The sequence below is a fragment of the Callospermophilus lateralis genome, unplaced genomic scaffold, assembly GCF_048772815.1.
Source record: "Callospermophilus lateralis isolate mCalLat2 unplaced genomic scaffold, mCalLat2.hap1 Scaffold_279, whole genome shotgun sequence".
In the NCBI taxonomy this organism is placed as follows: Eukaryota; Metazoa; Chordata; class Mammalia; order Rodentia; family Sciuridae; genus Callospermophilus; species Callospermophilus lateralis.
In genome coordinates this window covers 102,514-116,834 of record NW_027513499.1, presented here as the reverse complement: position 1 = coordinate 116,834, position 14,321 = coordinate 102,514, and the positions used below count along the sequence as shown (strand labels likewise).

Sequence of the window (14,321 nt, the reverse complement as noted above, 5' to 3'; positions counted from 1 at the left end):
TAGCCCCATGGGAATGGGCCCTTGAGATCATCAGTCCTGCGTGGAAGAAAGTCTAGAGAAAGGTGAAGGCTAGAGAGAGCCTTGGCCCAGCAAGTTAGTAACTAGTCTGAGTCCTGAAGACCCTGGAGTCCTAAATGAGAGTTTTTATTTCTCAAACTGTAGTTCTGGTGTTTGTAAATCAGTGTATTTCCATCAGACACTGATGAACTTTAAGTAATAAGTTAAAATATTTGGAGAGCTATGCTTCACATTAATAATGTCCTCAGTGGAAGGTGTAGGGTCAGGGCCTACAACTCCCCTGCCTCTCTGGCCTCCCAGAGGCATCAAGAGTGAGCTGAGTGAGTCCCATAGTGGGGTTCTGTGACATGGAGAGATATGACCTCTGTGTAGCATTGTGGCAGAAGCCAGAGATTCCGCCCTGCTTGCCTCCCATGCCCTCTGCTTCTTCCTCCCACCATGTTGGGGCCATGTGAGTGCACCCTGGTCTAACTCTGCAGGCTTGCCAGAACCAGGGGCTCACTTCTCTGGAAACATTGAAACATGTGCTGTGAACAGCTAAGGACTCAATTCTTATATACACCTTTGCCCCCCAAAAGAAATTATTCCTAAAGATTTTCTGTGGGAGAAGACTCAAAGCATCAGCAGTCAGCACCTTGTTGTCCCCAGGCTTGGGTGCCTGGAGCTACAGCCTGGAAACTCACATTCCCTCAATGCCTGCAGGATCTCCGTAGCCACATTAAGCTAGGAAGCCACAGAGCAATGGCTTCTGGGCTCTCCAGGAGGCATAGCCTATGGTCCCTAAGCACACTAGAAGTTGCTAGGCTATCTTGTCATCGTGTGACCCTAGGTGGTGTCAGGGTTCCAAGGCAGAGTTGGGGGTGCTCCAGCTTCAACAGGTGATGAAAAGAAGTACTGACCCCACCCCACCCCCACCCCCTGCAGAGATCAGAGATCACTTCCTCGATTGTAAATGAGGAGTCTGGACTCAGTCACACTGAAGACCACTCTGCTTAAAAGTTGTACTCCTCCTATCAATCTGAAGGAATCTGTGGATTTCCTCTTTCCTCTTCTGAAACATACACACAATGGTCTGAGGGGCTAAGCTTTTTTGTAAGCATCCCTCTAATGTGTATTCCATGTATCCAACAAGTCACCTGGAAACTTCTGGTGGAGTCTAACCTGAGCCAATTCCAGTGGAAAATCAAGAGTTGGGAATGTGGGCAGAATCTGATCCCCTGTCCTAACTGTGGGGTGTCTTGGTTACCATCATATTGGAAGGACTTGTTAGCACCATTTTTATTCTTACTAGCTTCAGGTTCAGTATGAAAGGATTTCTTGGCAATCAAAGTATATTCTAGGATATTGAATTTTTCAAAGCTAGGAACTGGATCTAATTATTTTTGTTGTTATTTAACAAATATTTATGGATCCTCTGCTAAGAATACAGTGAAAACAAAACAGAAATAGGTGCTGCTGGACAGGAAACTGAGTTGGAGCATTACATGGAGAACTGTGAGGCCAGTCAGAAGATCTCTTAGAAGCTGCAGAGTGGAGAGTGGAGTCACCCCCACCCCAGTGTTGGTAATTTGACAGGCTGTCAAGTGGGACTTCCCATCTGGACTAAGGTAACAATCTACAAGACTTTGGATAAATTGTGGTGGAAGCTTGAAGAATCCCATTTAATCAGCAGGAGTTTACAGAAAACATTTTAAGGGTTTGTACAAGTCAGGCATATAAATCCATTTAAAGTATATCATGCAAAGGAGTGATTTACATAACCAATAACAGCATGGAGTAGCAAATGTTTTCAAGCAGAGGAAGATCACCATTAGTATTTGCCACCTCAACTTCAAGTAATTTTTCTAGTCTCCTGAATACCAGCTTAACTCATTAAGTTCCAAGTTTTTAATTCTACAGATATTTCAATGAGATAGGAGCATTAAATGCCAAAAAAAGTACATGTATAAAGACATGAATTGGCGTGAGCATACTTTATATATAAAGATATGAAAAATTGTGCTCTATATGTGTAATAAGAATTGTAATGCATTCTGCCATCATTTATTTAAAAAAATAAATTAAATTAAAAAAAATAGGTTGGGGCCTGACATGGTGATGCAGACCTGTAATCCCAGCTGCTAGGGAAGCTGAGACAGGAGGATCACAAGTTCAAAGCCAGCCTCAGCAATGGCGAGGCACTAAGCAACTCAGTAAGACCCTGTCTCTAAAAAAAATACAAAATACGGCTCAGTGGTCGAGTGCTCCTGAATTCAATCCCTGGTACACCCCCCACACATACACCCCAAAAAAATAGGTTGGGAATCTAGAATTTATAAGTCCTTCACCTGTTACTTTTATCGAAAGAATAGAGCTCTAAAAACAAAATTTATTTCAAAAGTTACTATAAATGATATATTCACTACTCAATTTAATTTTCTGTAGGTGACCCCACATTGGGGATAATGAGACTTGGCTTAATTAGCTGCCTTCATTTAATGACAACAACAAAAAATGAAATCTGCAATTTTTCTCCTCTTATTCTTCTTTATCTTATTGTACAATATATACAAGAATTCAATATATACCTTGAATCATGAATTTAACTTGACTTCTGACCTTTTTTGAAAGTTTGTCATATAAAACATGCTAGCTGAAGCCAAGTGAGCCTTCCGGGTGGGGTTCCTAGCCCTGGGAGGCAGTTTGGGCTGACCACACAGAAAGACCCAGCCCTTACACCCTTAACCCTATCCCTGACAAGGTCAAGTAGCTCAAGTCCTCTGACATCACCTTCACCTTAAGTAACAGAAACACATCACATCTTTCTTTATTCAGTAAATAATCTATTAAGAGCTTACACTATATCCCACATTTAAACCTCTAAGGCTAACACCTGATACAGAGGTTTTCCTTTGCCACTGAGAAATGAGCATCATGCCCAATGCCAGGAATAGCGCAGTGAGGGAGATGTGGTTGGTCCCATCTTCAAGGGTCTTCTGGGGAGAAAAGATTGTCCTGATTATATGAGAGCACTCAGTTTGTGCAAAGGTAGCCTAGAAAGGGGCAGAAGTGTGTGCTGTTTAACGAATGCTCCAGCTGGGTCCTGAGGGCTGGGCAGGCAGTCTTCAAGTGAACAAGTAGAAAGATCCAGATACAGAGAACAATTCAGAAAGAGTTATAAGCATTGTATTGAACTCTACCAAAATTCTGAAGCTACTTGTAGTAGAGCTACTTGAGCTGGATCAGGTAGCACCAGATTAAAATGATCATAAATTCTTAATTCTAAATCCAAGCCCAGAAGGCATTGGATTTTGTTTTATACCAGGTTGGGGAAAACTTCAGTGCTCTTGACAGATGAGAGAATGGGCATTCAGAGAGTTCTGATGACTCTCCAAGGTCATACCAAGGCCAGAACTTGGAAGTGTTCTTCTGTGTCTTCTTCCTGAGTGACAGTGGCAGTTGGCTTTTTATTTGCTTGATTCCATTTTGTGATGGCCTTATCTCCAACAAAACCTGGCTACTGTCCTCAGGAAGCAGTCAAGCGTATCTTCTCCCTCCTTGCCATCAGCAAGGGTACCTCAGTCAGGCTCTGAGCATAGCTGGACTAATGCCAGGTTGTTTGACACCCCCCTGGCCTGGCATGAACACTCCCTCCTGGCAGAGTTCACCTAGCCTAATTGCTTGTTTTGTATTCCAGCTGCCTGACACATGCCAAACCCATGTGTTGACTCCCTGACGCTGGAGACAACTACACTAGGGCATTTCAAATAAGCTTTTGTGAGCTTTTTACCAGTAACTGGGGACTGTGATTCATGCACTTCTATAACTCTAGCACCTAACATGGCACCTGACTCATCTCATGATAGGTGCCTGCTTTTTTTGTTTTGTTTTCTGTTTTTTAAGTGAATTTTAACAACTGCAGATCTAGACACAGTACTAACAGTAAGGACTTGGATGTAAGAAGTCCAAGTTTTGAGTGGCAGCTCAGACAATTGAGTTTCGCTCTGGGTGACCTTGAGCAAGATTTCTGAGTTTCAGTTTCTTGATCATTATCAGTGAAAAGGAAACAATATCCCATGCTTACCCTAGGCACTGGAGATGAGGTCCCAGTCCTCATCTACTTCACATGTAAGCACATGAGACAACTTTGTGAAGGTGAATGATATAATCCTAGATGCTCACATAATGGAGAAATACTTAATAAGTAAAGAGAAGTCCAGAAGAGAGGGTGATTAGTTGTGCCAGGAAGATTTGATAACAACCTACTGAGGTAATAACGGTATAGAAGAGACTCTAAGGGTGAGTAGAAAATAGCACCCCAAACTGTTATGCCAAGACAGTGGCCAAAAGATAATAAAACAGGTCAAACGTGGGACTAGAGGTAAGAGGATCATGTGAGCTATCTGGGAAGGTGACTTGGAGACATCGATTAGCTCCTCACCTCAGTGGTTTCTCAACAAGGTGATCTTCTATTATGGACACTCACATATAAAACAGCAGCTATATCTTAGCCACATCCTCAACACTAAGCAAATACCTAATCCTAAGTGTGGGGTCAATGCTCTGGTAGTGTGCCAGCTCTTACCAGCTCACAAGAACTGATTAGTAAGTGCTTAGGAAGTCTTTAGACTGGCTGCTATACCAGTCACTATTAATAATTAAATCATATAAAATTAAATCACACTAAAAGCTTATAAATACTCAAATTTTGCCACTTCCTAAATATTTCATTGTATTTTATAATTATCTTTGCTTTTGAGGTTATTTGGGACTATTTATTTGTATCTCTATGGTGGGAATACTGTATAGTGGCCTTCTGTGCATCTCCCTCCAGCTCTGTATTCAGTGGCATCTGTTGGTAGCCTGAAATCAGCCATGATGGGAGTATTTACACCACAGCAATGGGCAAATGCTGCAAGTCACACTGTTTTTCTTTCTTCCTTTCTGTATTTTTTCCTTCCTTCCTTCCTTTTTTGTCTGTCTTCCTTCCTTCCTTCCTTTCTTTTTTTTTCCTCCCAAGTCTACTGTTAAACAGACTTACCAGTATACCACTGGTAGCATCAAATAAATAAATGCATGAAGCATAGGAAAACTCCACATCTCTTCAAACCTCCCTAGACAAAAGCAAATGGTACAAGACACATTTCAGAGGCCTCTACAGAACTACCTTCCCCACCTCCAGCTTCTTTGTCCCAGGAAAGGCTTTCTGTTAAACTTGGGTTTCTTGACAACTGAAAATCATGGTCAAATAGAGGGGGATGGAAATGTTTTTCTCTAGGACTTGATTCCTGAGCCAAATGCCTGTTTTGACATAATGCCTCTGTGGTCTACAGGGGTACATAGAGTTGACTTAATTTTCTCCAGAATCCAAAAGCAATTCACAGGAGCCTAAGCTAAAATTTCATCTACTCTGGCTTGCAGAATTTGAGGCTACATGATAGCAAAATGGTGCTGATTTAATGATTTCCAATTATTAGAAAATCCCCAAAGAGAGATAAATCAGAAGATGCTGGCCTGCATGTACATAAGGGGCAGCAGCCAGGGTAGCTCCCAAAAGGAAACCATCCCCAGAGGGCTGATTATTGTCTAGGCAGAATCTGAAGATACGTATGTCAGGAGAAGGCTGGCTAGTAGCCAACATCAGGGGATAAGATATGTTAGTAATTCTCTGGAAGGACAAAGTTCCTGCAATAAGAAATTAAATTGTCCTCCATTAAAGAAAGCCTCTCTCAGTACCAGCTGAATACAATTGATGGAATGAATCTTTCCCATTAGTAGAGAGATAATTTTACATAAATATATTGGGAGACCTTCAGAGCAGGACTAAAAGTCTTTGCTGAGTTTCGCCTGCTTAACTTGTTTGTCATGTAATTGCATTTAGACCAAGGGCCTCGGAAGGAAACCACTGACTGAATTAGCTTTAACCAGATTGTGGGGAGAGAAGTGGGGTGGGGGTGGGGTGCCTGATGCATTGTGGGTAGTTGTTCTTGCCTTCAGAAAGGACAAGCTGACACTAGTGAGACCAGCTGCTTACAAGCCTGGTGTTAATTGCTTTTCTCATCAAACAGAGAAAAGTTTATCACTCTAGGAAGGTAGAGATGTGGGTACCTAATAAGGCAAGGACAAAGTTTGAGATCTTTCTTCGTGAATGCCCATGGGCCTCATCAGTGGTTCTTCCCTTGGCCAGAAAAAAAGCCTTCTCTCTTTTTTTGAGCACAGTAATATGAGCATCTTTTCCTCAGACTTGTCTTGTCATCGAGGGCTGGTCTGCAGTGTCCTGATCCTTAGGATGCTGACAGAAACCAGCACATTCATTCCCACCAATTGCCCATGGCAAATAGGTTGGTCTAGCACTGGACCCAGAGTTATAAGGCCCCAAGTCATGCCAAGCTACGATACCACTTCCTACATGGCTTTGACCAAATAACGTACGATACCACTTCCTACATGGCTTTGACCAAATAACGTAACCTCTTCATTTCCTCTTCTATAAAGTAAGAGGTTCCACTAGCCCCATGATTTTCTAGCTCCCTTCTCCAAACACTAAGACTCCCAGAGTGATCTTCAGAGCCAACCCAAAGGAAGAGGCCTTTGCCTCTGCTTCATGTAGAGAAGATCTTCTCTTCCTTTGTTTTCCACATTGGGATATTTATAAAAGTCATCTGTATAAAGGTTCTACTTCCCACTTATTTGCTCAATCCCCCCACCCACTTTTTTTTTCCAACTGTGACCTAGTACTTGTTAGGTATAGTACAGGCACTGTAGAGAGAAAGAAAGGAAGAGAACTTGACTCTGCCCTCAAAGAGCTCAGGTTCTGTTGGAGACAAAAAAAAAGTATATGGTCTAAAGGTGTTTGTATCAGGTTTTGAGGGTCAGAGGGTCTGGTTCTGATTAGGGACATCAAGAACGATTTCAGGGAAGAAGTATCACTTGAAGTGGGTCTTTAGGAATGAGAATGTTGGGAAGGGGCTACAGAAATGACATTTTAGGCAGACAGAAGAGCATTATAGTGACACAGGGGCACAAAGCAACATTTGCCTGGCACGATGTTCAGTTAAAGCATGCGGTTTGCTGACTAGAATACAGAGGAAGAATGGGGCAGGGTGGATTGCTGGGAGAGATGACAGGTTCCAGAATCCATCCCATCAGAATGCTACATCTACCCTTCTCTCACTAATGCCAGATGAAAGCAAGTACCCTCTATCCTGTTCACTTTCTTGTACATTCAGTTCCAATGAGACAGCTAATGACAGTAATAGCCATTGCTTCTTATGGAGCTTACAAGTATGAAAAAAACAGGCTCAAAGAATTGTCACATACCTGCACAATTCAGAAAGCTAGGAAGCAGCAGAGCTGGCATTTGAACCTGGAACCCCTCACTCCAAATCCATATGTATAACTACACTGTATTGCCCTCTGGAATCAGCTTTCTCTACTTACAGCATAATATGATATTCTTAGGAATATTACGATATTCTTATGTTTTATTTGAAGAGCTGTTCTCTCAAGGATACTTTGATACCTTAAATTGAGGTGATATTTTTAAGAGGTTATTGTTTATCTGGAGTGACTACCATGAGCCCCTGGGTATAAGATGCATCTGAGTGATTATTCGTCTGTCTTCTGACCTCTGGAAGTTCCCTGCCAGCCAGGACTCTGACCATGGAAGGCACCTCAAGTCATTCTCTCTTCTTTTCCCACAGGCATGCATGTGTCATCCGTGGTCAAGTAATGACATCAGATGGGACCCCACTTGTTGGTGTGAACATCAGTTTCATCAATAACCCGCTCTTTGGGTATACAATCAGCAGGCAAGATGGCAGGTAGGAGACCTTTTATGGGCCAGGAAGAGTGAAGGCCTTATTCTCATGGTTTGCCACATAGAAAGAGGATTGGACTTGGATCCAAAAGGCCTGAATTCAAATGTCTCTGCAATTTACTGGTCATAGTATAGCAAGGGTATGACCTTATGCCTGACTCTAGCCTATGACTCCTTGGCCATAAAATAAGCAATTTCTTCTCATGTGAACCTCAAACTAAATATAGGGTACCTTATCCATATTATCCTGCTCCATGAATTATGGTATGAAATACTCTCATCATGTGGACTACTTCCCACAGACCACACAGCTCCAGAAGTCTTAGTTATTCCTCTTGTGTGGTTTCCATCTACAACTGCTCAGGTCTATGGAAGCCATTTAGGTAATAACCTTCTAACCTTAAATTCCTCCAAGAACTATCAGCAGAATGAAGTAAATCTTCCTTAACAACCTTAGCTCTCCCCCATTACATGTGTGTTCTTGGACAGATCTCCTTACCTCTCTAAGCCTGCACTTCTCCAGCGGTTAAATGGTCCCAATGTTATCCATCTCTCAAAATGGTTGTGGGGACTAGATGATATCATGGATGGGGAAACACCTGGCACATTATAGGTGTTTAATAAATCTTAGTTCTGGCCGGGTGCGGTGGTACAAGCCTATAGTCCCGGCAGCTCAGGAGGCAAAGGCAAAAGGATCATGAGTTCAAAGCCAGACCCAGCAACCTAGCAAGGTCCTAAGCAACTCAGTGAGACTCTATCTGTAAATAAAATGCAAAAAGGGCTGGGGCTGCGGTTCAGTGGTTGAGTGCCCCTGGGTTCAATCCCCAGTACCAAAAAATAAAAATAAATAAGTAAATCTTAGTTCCCTGCTCCACTCAGATTAATTGCTATATTTAAGGTCTGACACATAGTAAGTCTATAATAAATATAACTGATACTAAAATTACAAATTATTGAATAATAAGGAGGTGATGGTGACAGGATAGGCAATGAGAATATTTTGGAGAAAAGGGAAGGAGGAGCAAAGTGGAATATTTAGGCTGTCAGTGGTGACAAGTCCTCTATTTTTAATAAAATCAGGTGGTGGCATTCCATCTGACTAACTGTGGGCCCATAAGGTTGATTTTCACTCTGTGTTGGAAATTATGCTCCAGCCTGATTGATTTTAGCATCTCTTTAATCCAATATCAGATGTGAGCATGTCCCGGCCGAGGTGCTAATGAAGTAGAGGCTCATCTGTTTGTAGACATGTGTGCCTCTTAGACAGGGCTGGCAAGCTTGGCATGGGAGCCTCCCCACCTCCCTGCAAATGGGAAGGGGCCCAGCTGGAAGAGGTTCATGGCCAGCCCCCAGGGGTAACTGGCTAGGCCAGGCCACCACTCCCTGCCCTGCATACATTCCAACCAGGAAGCACATCAGTGCAGACTCCCGCTACAGTGCAAAGGAGTCTCCATTATGCACTGCCCTCACTGCCTGCTGGTTTGGGGCTCTCGGCTTTATGGAAATGGCTCATGTGAGCCTCCTAGGCAACAGGTGTTCTCACTACATGATTACCTGCTGGGAAACAGTCATCAAAAAGGAGCCTGGAGGACTGTTCTTTTTTGCCATGAAATTGTCAGTCACTCATGGGGTGACAGATCATCAGTCCTTGCACCCTGCTAGGATTGTCTAGGGTAGGTCCAAAAAACATACAGGGTCTGGCATAAACATGGTGGCCCTTGGGGAAAACTCACTCTCTGGCACCTTTGGGCTGTCCTTTAAAGGTATGGAGGCCCCAGAGGGATAGTCCCTGCATCAGCTTCCTATGTTATGGCTTAGTGACCAGTATAACTGCCACTTAGAGATTGTGTTTCTGAGCAGTTCCTACCAATGCATTGTGGGGCTTAAGTTTACTTCCTGTTGTAGACATTGCATACTGTATGAGGAAGTCGTCATACACTGTCCCCATAATGTCTGAGACTTCATTTGTTACATGTGAGCTGGTTGCATCTTGCCTGTTTCTCTCCTCGCTTCCTTGACCCACCTTCTCTCTTAACTCTCATATCCTTGGAGAAACCATAAGGCCAGAGATACAGTCTGGATATAAGAGTACATACAAGTGCACTATAACCCTGGGGACTGATGTGTCTGTGATCCCCACTTTCCAGACAGGCACCATGACACCTGCGGCAGTTCCCCACCCCTGCACACATGCTAATAGACCAGATTTCAGGATTAACAGGAGCTCATAAACAAAACAGTAGCAGAGAAGTTAGCCAAAGAGATCATTAAAGAAATGGAAAATAGGAGTCATGAAGAAAAACTGAAAGAATCGCAGACAGGAGGAACAGCTCAGGCTCATTGAATTGAAAAATGGGATTATATAGAGCATGACACCCAGGAAATGTGTGGGGCCCTGTTCTTTTCCCATCTATCACTCATCTCTCAAATTAATAATGCTGCCAAGTGATTATGGTCATCAGCTTCATTTTACAGATGAGGAAATAGAGGCTTGGAAAGGGAGCATAACTCACCCACGGAGTGTGTAGCAATGCTCAGGCAGCCCTGAGCTGTCTGGGCTTTGTCTGAGAACCAGGCAGGCCTTCTCTTTGGGGTCGGAGTCACATTCTTATCCATAACAAGGTTTTCCCACCAACAAGTGGGCCTGGCCCCAGCCCATTGCACTCAGCGGCTGGCGAGCCAGATGCCCCAGCCTGCTCACAGTCTTGAGAATGTGCCTTCTCATGTTTGTCTTTTCTTTCTCCCCACGCTCAGACTCTCATGAAGAGAGCTTTTGATGCTGGCCAAAATTCTGTTTGATAGTTTAAAATGTTCTGTCAAAGCACAGATGCTATTTAGTTCTGTAACAGAAAAGTCACTCTCTGGATATTTCCCCAAAACCATGGAGACCCACCACCTGAACTCTTGGTCCAAAATGAGTTCCTTCCCTGGTGTTTCTCTGTCATTACGAATTGAAGGAGGTGGAGCCTGACTTCTTCTTCCCAAGTGTGGCATAGAAATCAGGAAAAGTGGGTGGAAAGTTCCTGCAGAGGATAGATAGACAGGATAGACGTCTTTGGAACCTAGGGATGTGAATCTGGGAGTGCCACGTACCAAGAGCAGGATTGGGCACTAGATCAGGGCAGTCGAGCATAAAACCCTTGTAGCTTCTAGGGGAAGGGAAAGCAAGCTGGAGGAACAGGCCCAATCCCATAAAGTGGGTTTATCAGACTAAAGGTGAGATCCGACCCTGGGTCTCTCAAACCAACTGCACAGGTGAATCCAGGTTGAATTGCAACCACCAAGTGAGAAGGGAACAAGCACTAGGAAGGCAGGTGCTGCTTAGACCTATCTACCATCCACAGGAGCTGTGTACAGGCTGGGCTATCAGCTCTCATAGCCGTGTCATGGTGATCTCATCTCAACTGACAGTGCCACTCAGTCTTCTGGCCCCCTTTTAGTTATAAAATGCTGTGATTCTAATTTTATTGTCTCTAAAGTGTTCAGCTATTTGGAATTGAAAAGGCCTTTGTTGAATAATATATCGTAATCAGAGCCAAAATTGCTGTAGAGTCACAGAGTCATTCAGAGTCACAGAATCTGAGTGACTTAAGAATAATCCACTTGAACCTTTGCATTTTACCATGAGAAAACTGAGGATCAGAGAAGCTAAATGACTTACTTGAGGCTGCACAGTAGTTCATGTCAGAACCAGGAAGAGGCTTAGGGTTCCCAACAACTGAGTCAGAGCTTGTTCTGCTGACTTTTTATCGGGCTTCAGCTCTGACCCAGGTAAAAGGCCAACGTGCCAGGAGCACCACAGCAGCAGATTTGTTAATATCCTGTGCCCTGAAGACTGGCTCTTTTAATAGTAGCTAATCTGCCTCCGGTAAATTTTCTATGGTGAGTCACTTGACAACACAGCAACCACAAAGGCCTCTGGAGTCACTGTCACCACTGTGGCTGCAGACAAGTCTTTAGGTGTTAAGCCTCCTCACTGAGTGCTCAGACCCTTTGTGTAATTTTTTCTCCTCTTTCTCCTCCCCATCCTCCTGGTTTTCCTGCTCCCCCCTCCTCTCCCCCACCCTCCCTCCCTCCACACAGCTTTGACTTGGTCACAAATGGTGGTGTCTCCATCATCCTGCGGTTTGAGCGGGCGCCTTTCATCACACAGGAGCACACCCTTTGGCTGCCCTGGGATCGCTTCTTTGTCATGGAAACCATCATCATGCGGCATGAAGAGAATGAGATTCCCAGCTGCGACCTGAGCAACTTCGCCCGCCCCAACCCCATTGTGTTTCCATCCCCGTTGATGTCCTTTGCCAGCTCCTGTGCAGAGAAAGGCCCCATTGTGCCAGAAATTCAGGTACCCGGCTTTCCTGGCTGCATATCATTTAGGAGATCTCAGAGACTGTACTTCTCTGGAGTCTGGGTCAGACCCTCTCAGCCCATCTTGTTGAATCCAGCTGCCAAACTCCCTGATAGGCATGATGTCAGGACATGCGGGCCACCTTTCCTACACACTGAAAGCACCTGAGCACCTGCAACCTACCTGGCTCTGGCTACAGTAAATACCCTCTCCCTTTCCCCTGTCATCCAGCTCAGTCTGCTTTCCTTTACCAGAGCCTGCAGGGTGTCCCCTCTCTCAGTATTTCTGTTGAGAGTATTTATAATAATAGGTTGAACCACGAGGAATAAGCCACGGGATCCCAAATAGCAAGCATTATAATAAAGATTAAATGAGAAGAATGTGTATGAGGTACTTAGCACATCTGACACCTAGTAAGTGCTCAATAAATTTTAGCTATTATTATTATTAAGATTACTTAACACACGCTGCCTTCACGCCAATTAAGGATTGCTTTGGCTCAAATCTATACACGCAAGTGTTTTACTTAATTATCATTAAAAGAAAGTAATTGGGAAAAATGCATTTTAATCTGATAGAAATCAAGATGGATTCATGGCTTGACAAAGAACCCCTGAGTTGAATGTCCTCTACCATCCCCAGGCTGGTTTCCAGGGGCAGAAAGAAAGGCCTGAGGAAGGGGAGATGTATCAACCAGAAGTCCAGGAGGAGCCCTGGTCTCCTGGCCTGCCTAATGAGAACTCTGGTGCTGTGCATGTTAATGGATGGCCCTGGTGCTGCAGAGCAGAGAGTTTATACATTTATGTGTGTATTTCACGCCTGGCTGAGCAAACACATCTCTCTGTGCGTACCCTGTTGAGTGGCTTCCAATGCCGGCCCACAAGAAGGAAATACAACCATTGCAAAAGTCTCATTGCACACACAGGTTGCAAGCTCACTCCTTTTCAGAGATTCAGCACCTGTCTCCTGTCTCAATGACCAGGCTGACCTTTCTATGAAATGGTTGTCAGTGGAGACAGAACTTGCTGGAGAGAACTAATTTGTTACTCAACCCTGGCTCTGCTCCAGCTAGACATTTTTCCCAGGAGCAGGGACTTTGGAACAAATGAGGTTCAAGGTCACACCCTCTTTACACTGCTCTCTGAGCCAGCTGCCTACAGGGCCAGTTGGGGCACAAACCTTGCTTATTGTCAGACTCACGAAAAACATGAAAACAAACTCCAGGGTTTTTCCAGTTTAGTCATTGGTTAGCCTTTGCAAGTGCTGGCAGGTGCAAAATGTAAAGGGTACACTCAGGAAGGGTGTTGTGTATGAGAGCGTGGGGATAGCTCTGGCTCCTGCCTATGCTTCACCAAGGTGTACCACCTGCTTTGCCTTACAAGCTGTGACTTCGGAAGACTGTCATGGGTTAAGGCCAACCCCTACAATTCCCTGTATCCTGGAGAGCAGGGTTGGGACAAATGTTCCCACCTGTCTATGGGATGGACAGAAAAAGGCCCAGCTTATCTGTGCACACAAGGTAAAATACTCATTGTCCCTTGAATGGACATGCCAGCCTTGATTGATTCAGTGTTCAATGTTTTAATGAGAGAGAGCCCACAAGCAAACGAAAGTCCTCCACTTTGGCCACATACCTGATTATCTGGCATCCACTGACTCTTCTACCTTGGGCTGGGCCCACAGCACCCAGCAGAAAAAGCACTGCCTTCCCCAACACTCCATTCATCTGTCACGGGAGCATTGTGGGGATCCCATATGTACTGAGACCCCATGCTGCCAATCCAGCCTCTCTGGGGGTGAGCAGAGGCCTCGGCATTGATCCTTGCCAAGCTGTACCCTCAGCTCTCATCTCTGCCTGGTCATTTGTTTGGTCAGCCTCACATAGTCTCCGTGTACTTTCCTGGAAAGTAACACCATTTGAAACAGATCTCATTTTAAGGAAATTTTGAGAAGCTTTCCTTCTTGCTCAAGCAGCTGTCCACATTAGTCTGAGAGGAAGATCTCTCTTCTTAGGATCCCCCACTTTCAGCTCTGCTGACACCCACTGCACCATTGTCCTACCCAACATTGAGGTGCTGGCCACTTTGTATCCATGACCTTGCTCAGCCCTGTGCTAATCCAGGGAGGAAACTGGGCTGCAGAGCCTCCATGAGTCTT

At 44.4% G+C, this 14,321-nt stretch overlaps 1 pseudogene; it reads left to right on the top strand.

The window, feature by feature from the left end:
- Window positions 1–14,321, top strand: part of LOC143387209 (teneurin-4-like) — a 266,697-nt pseudogene that overhangs the window by 195,081 nt on the left and 57,295 nt on the right.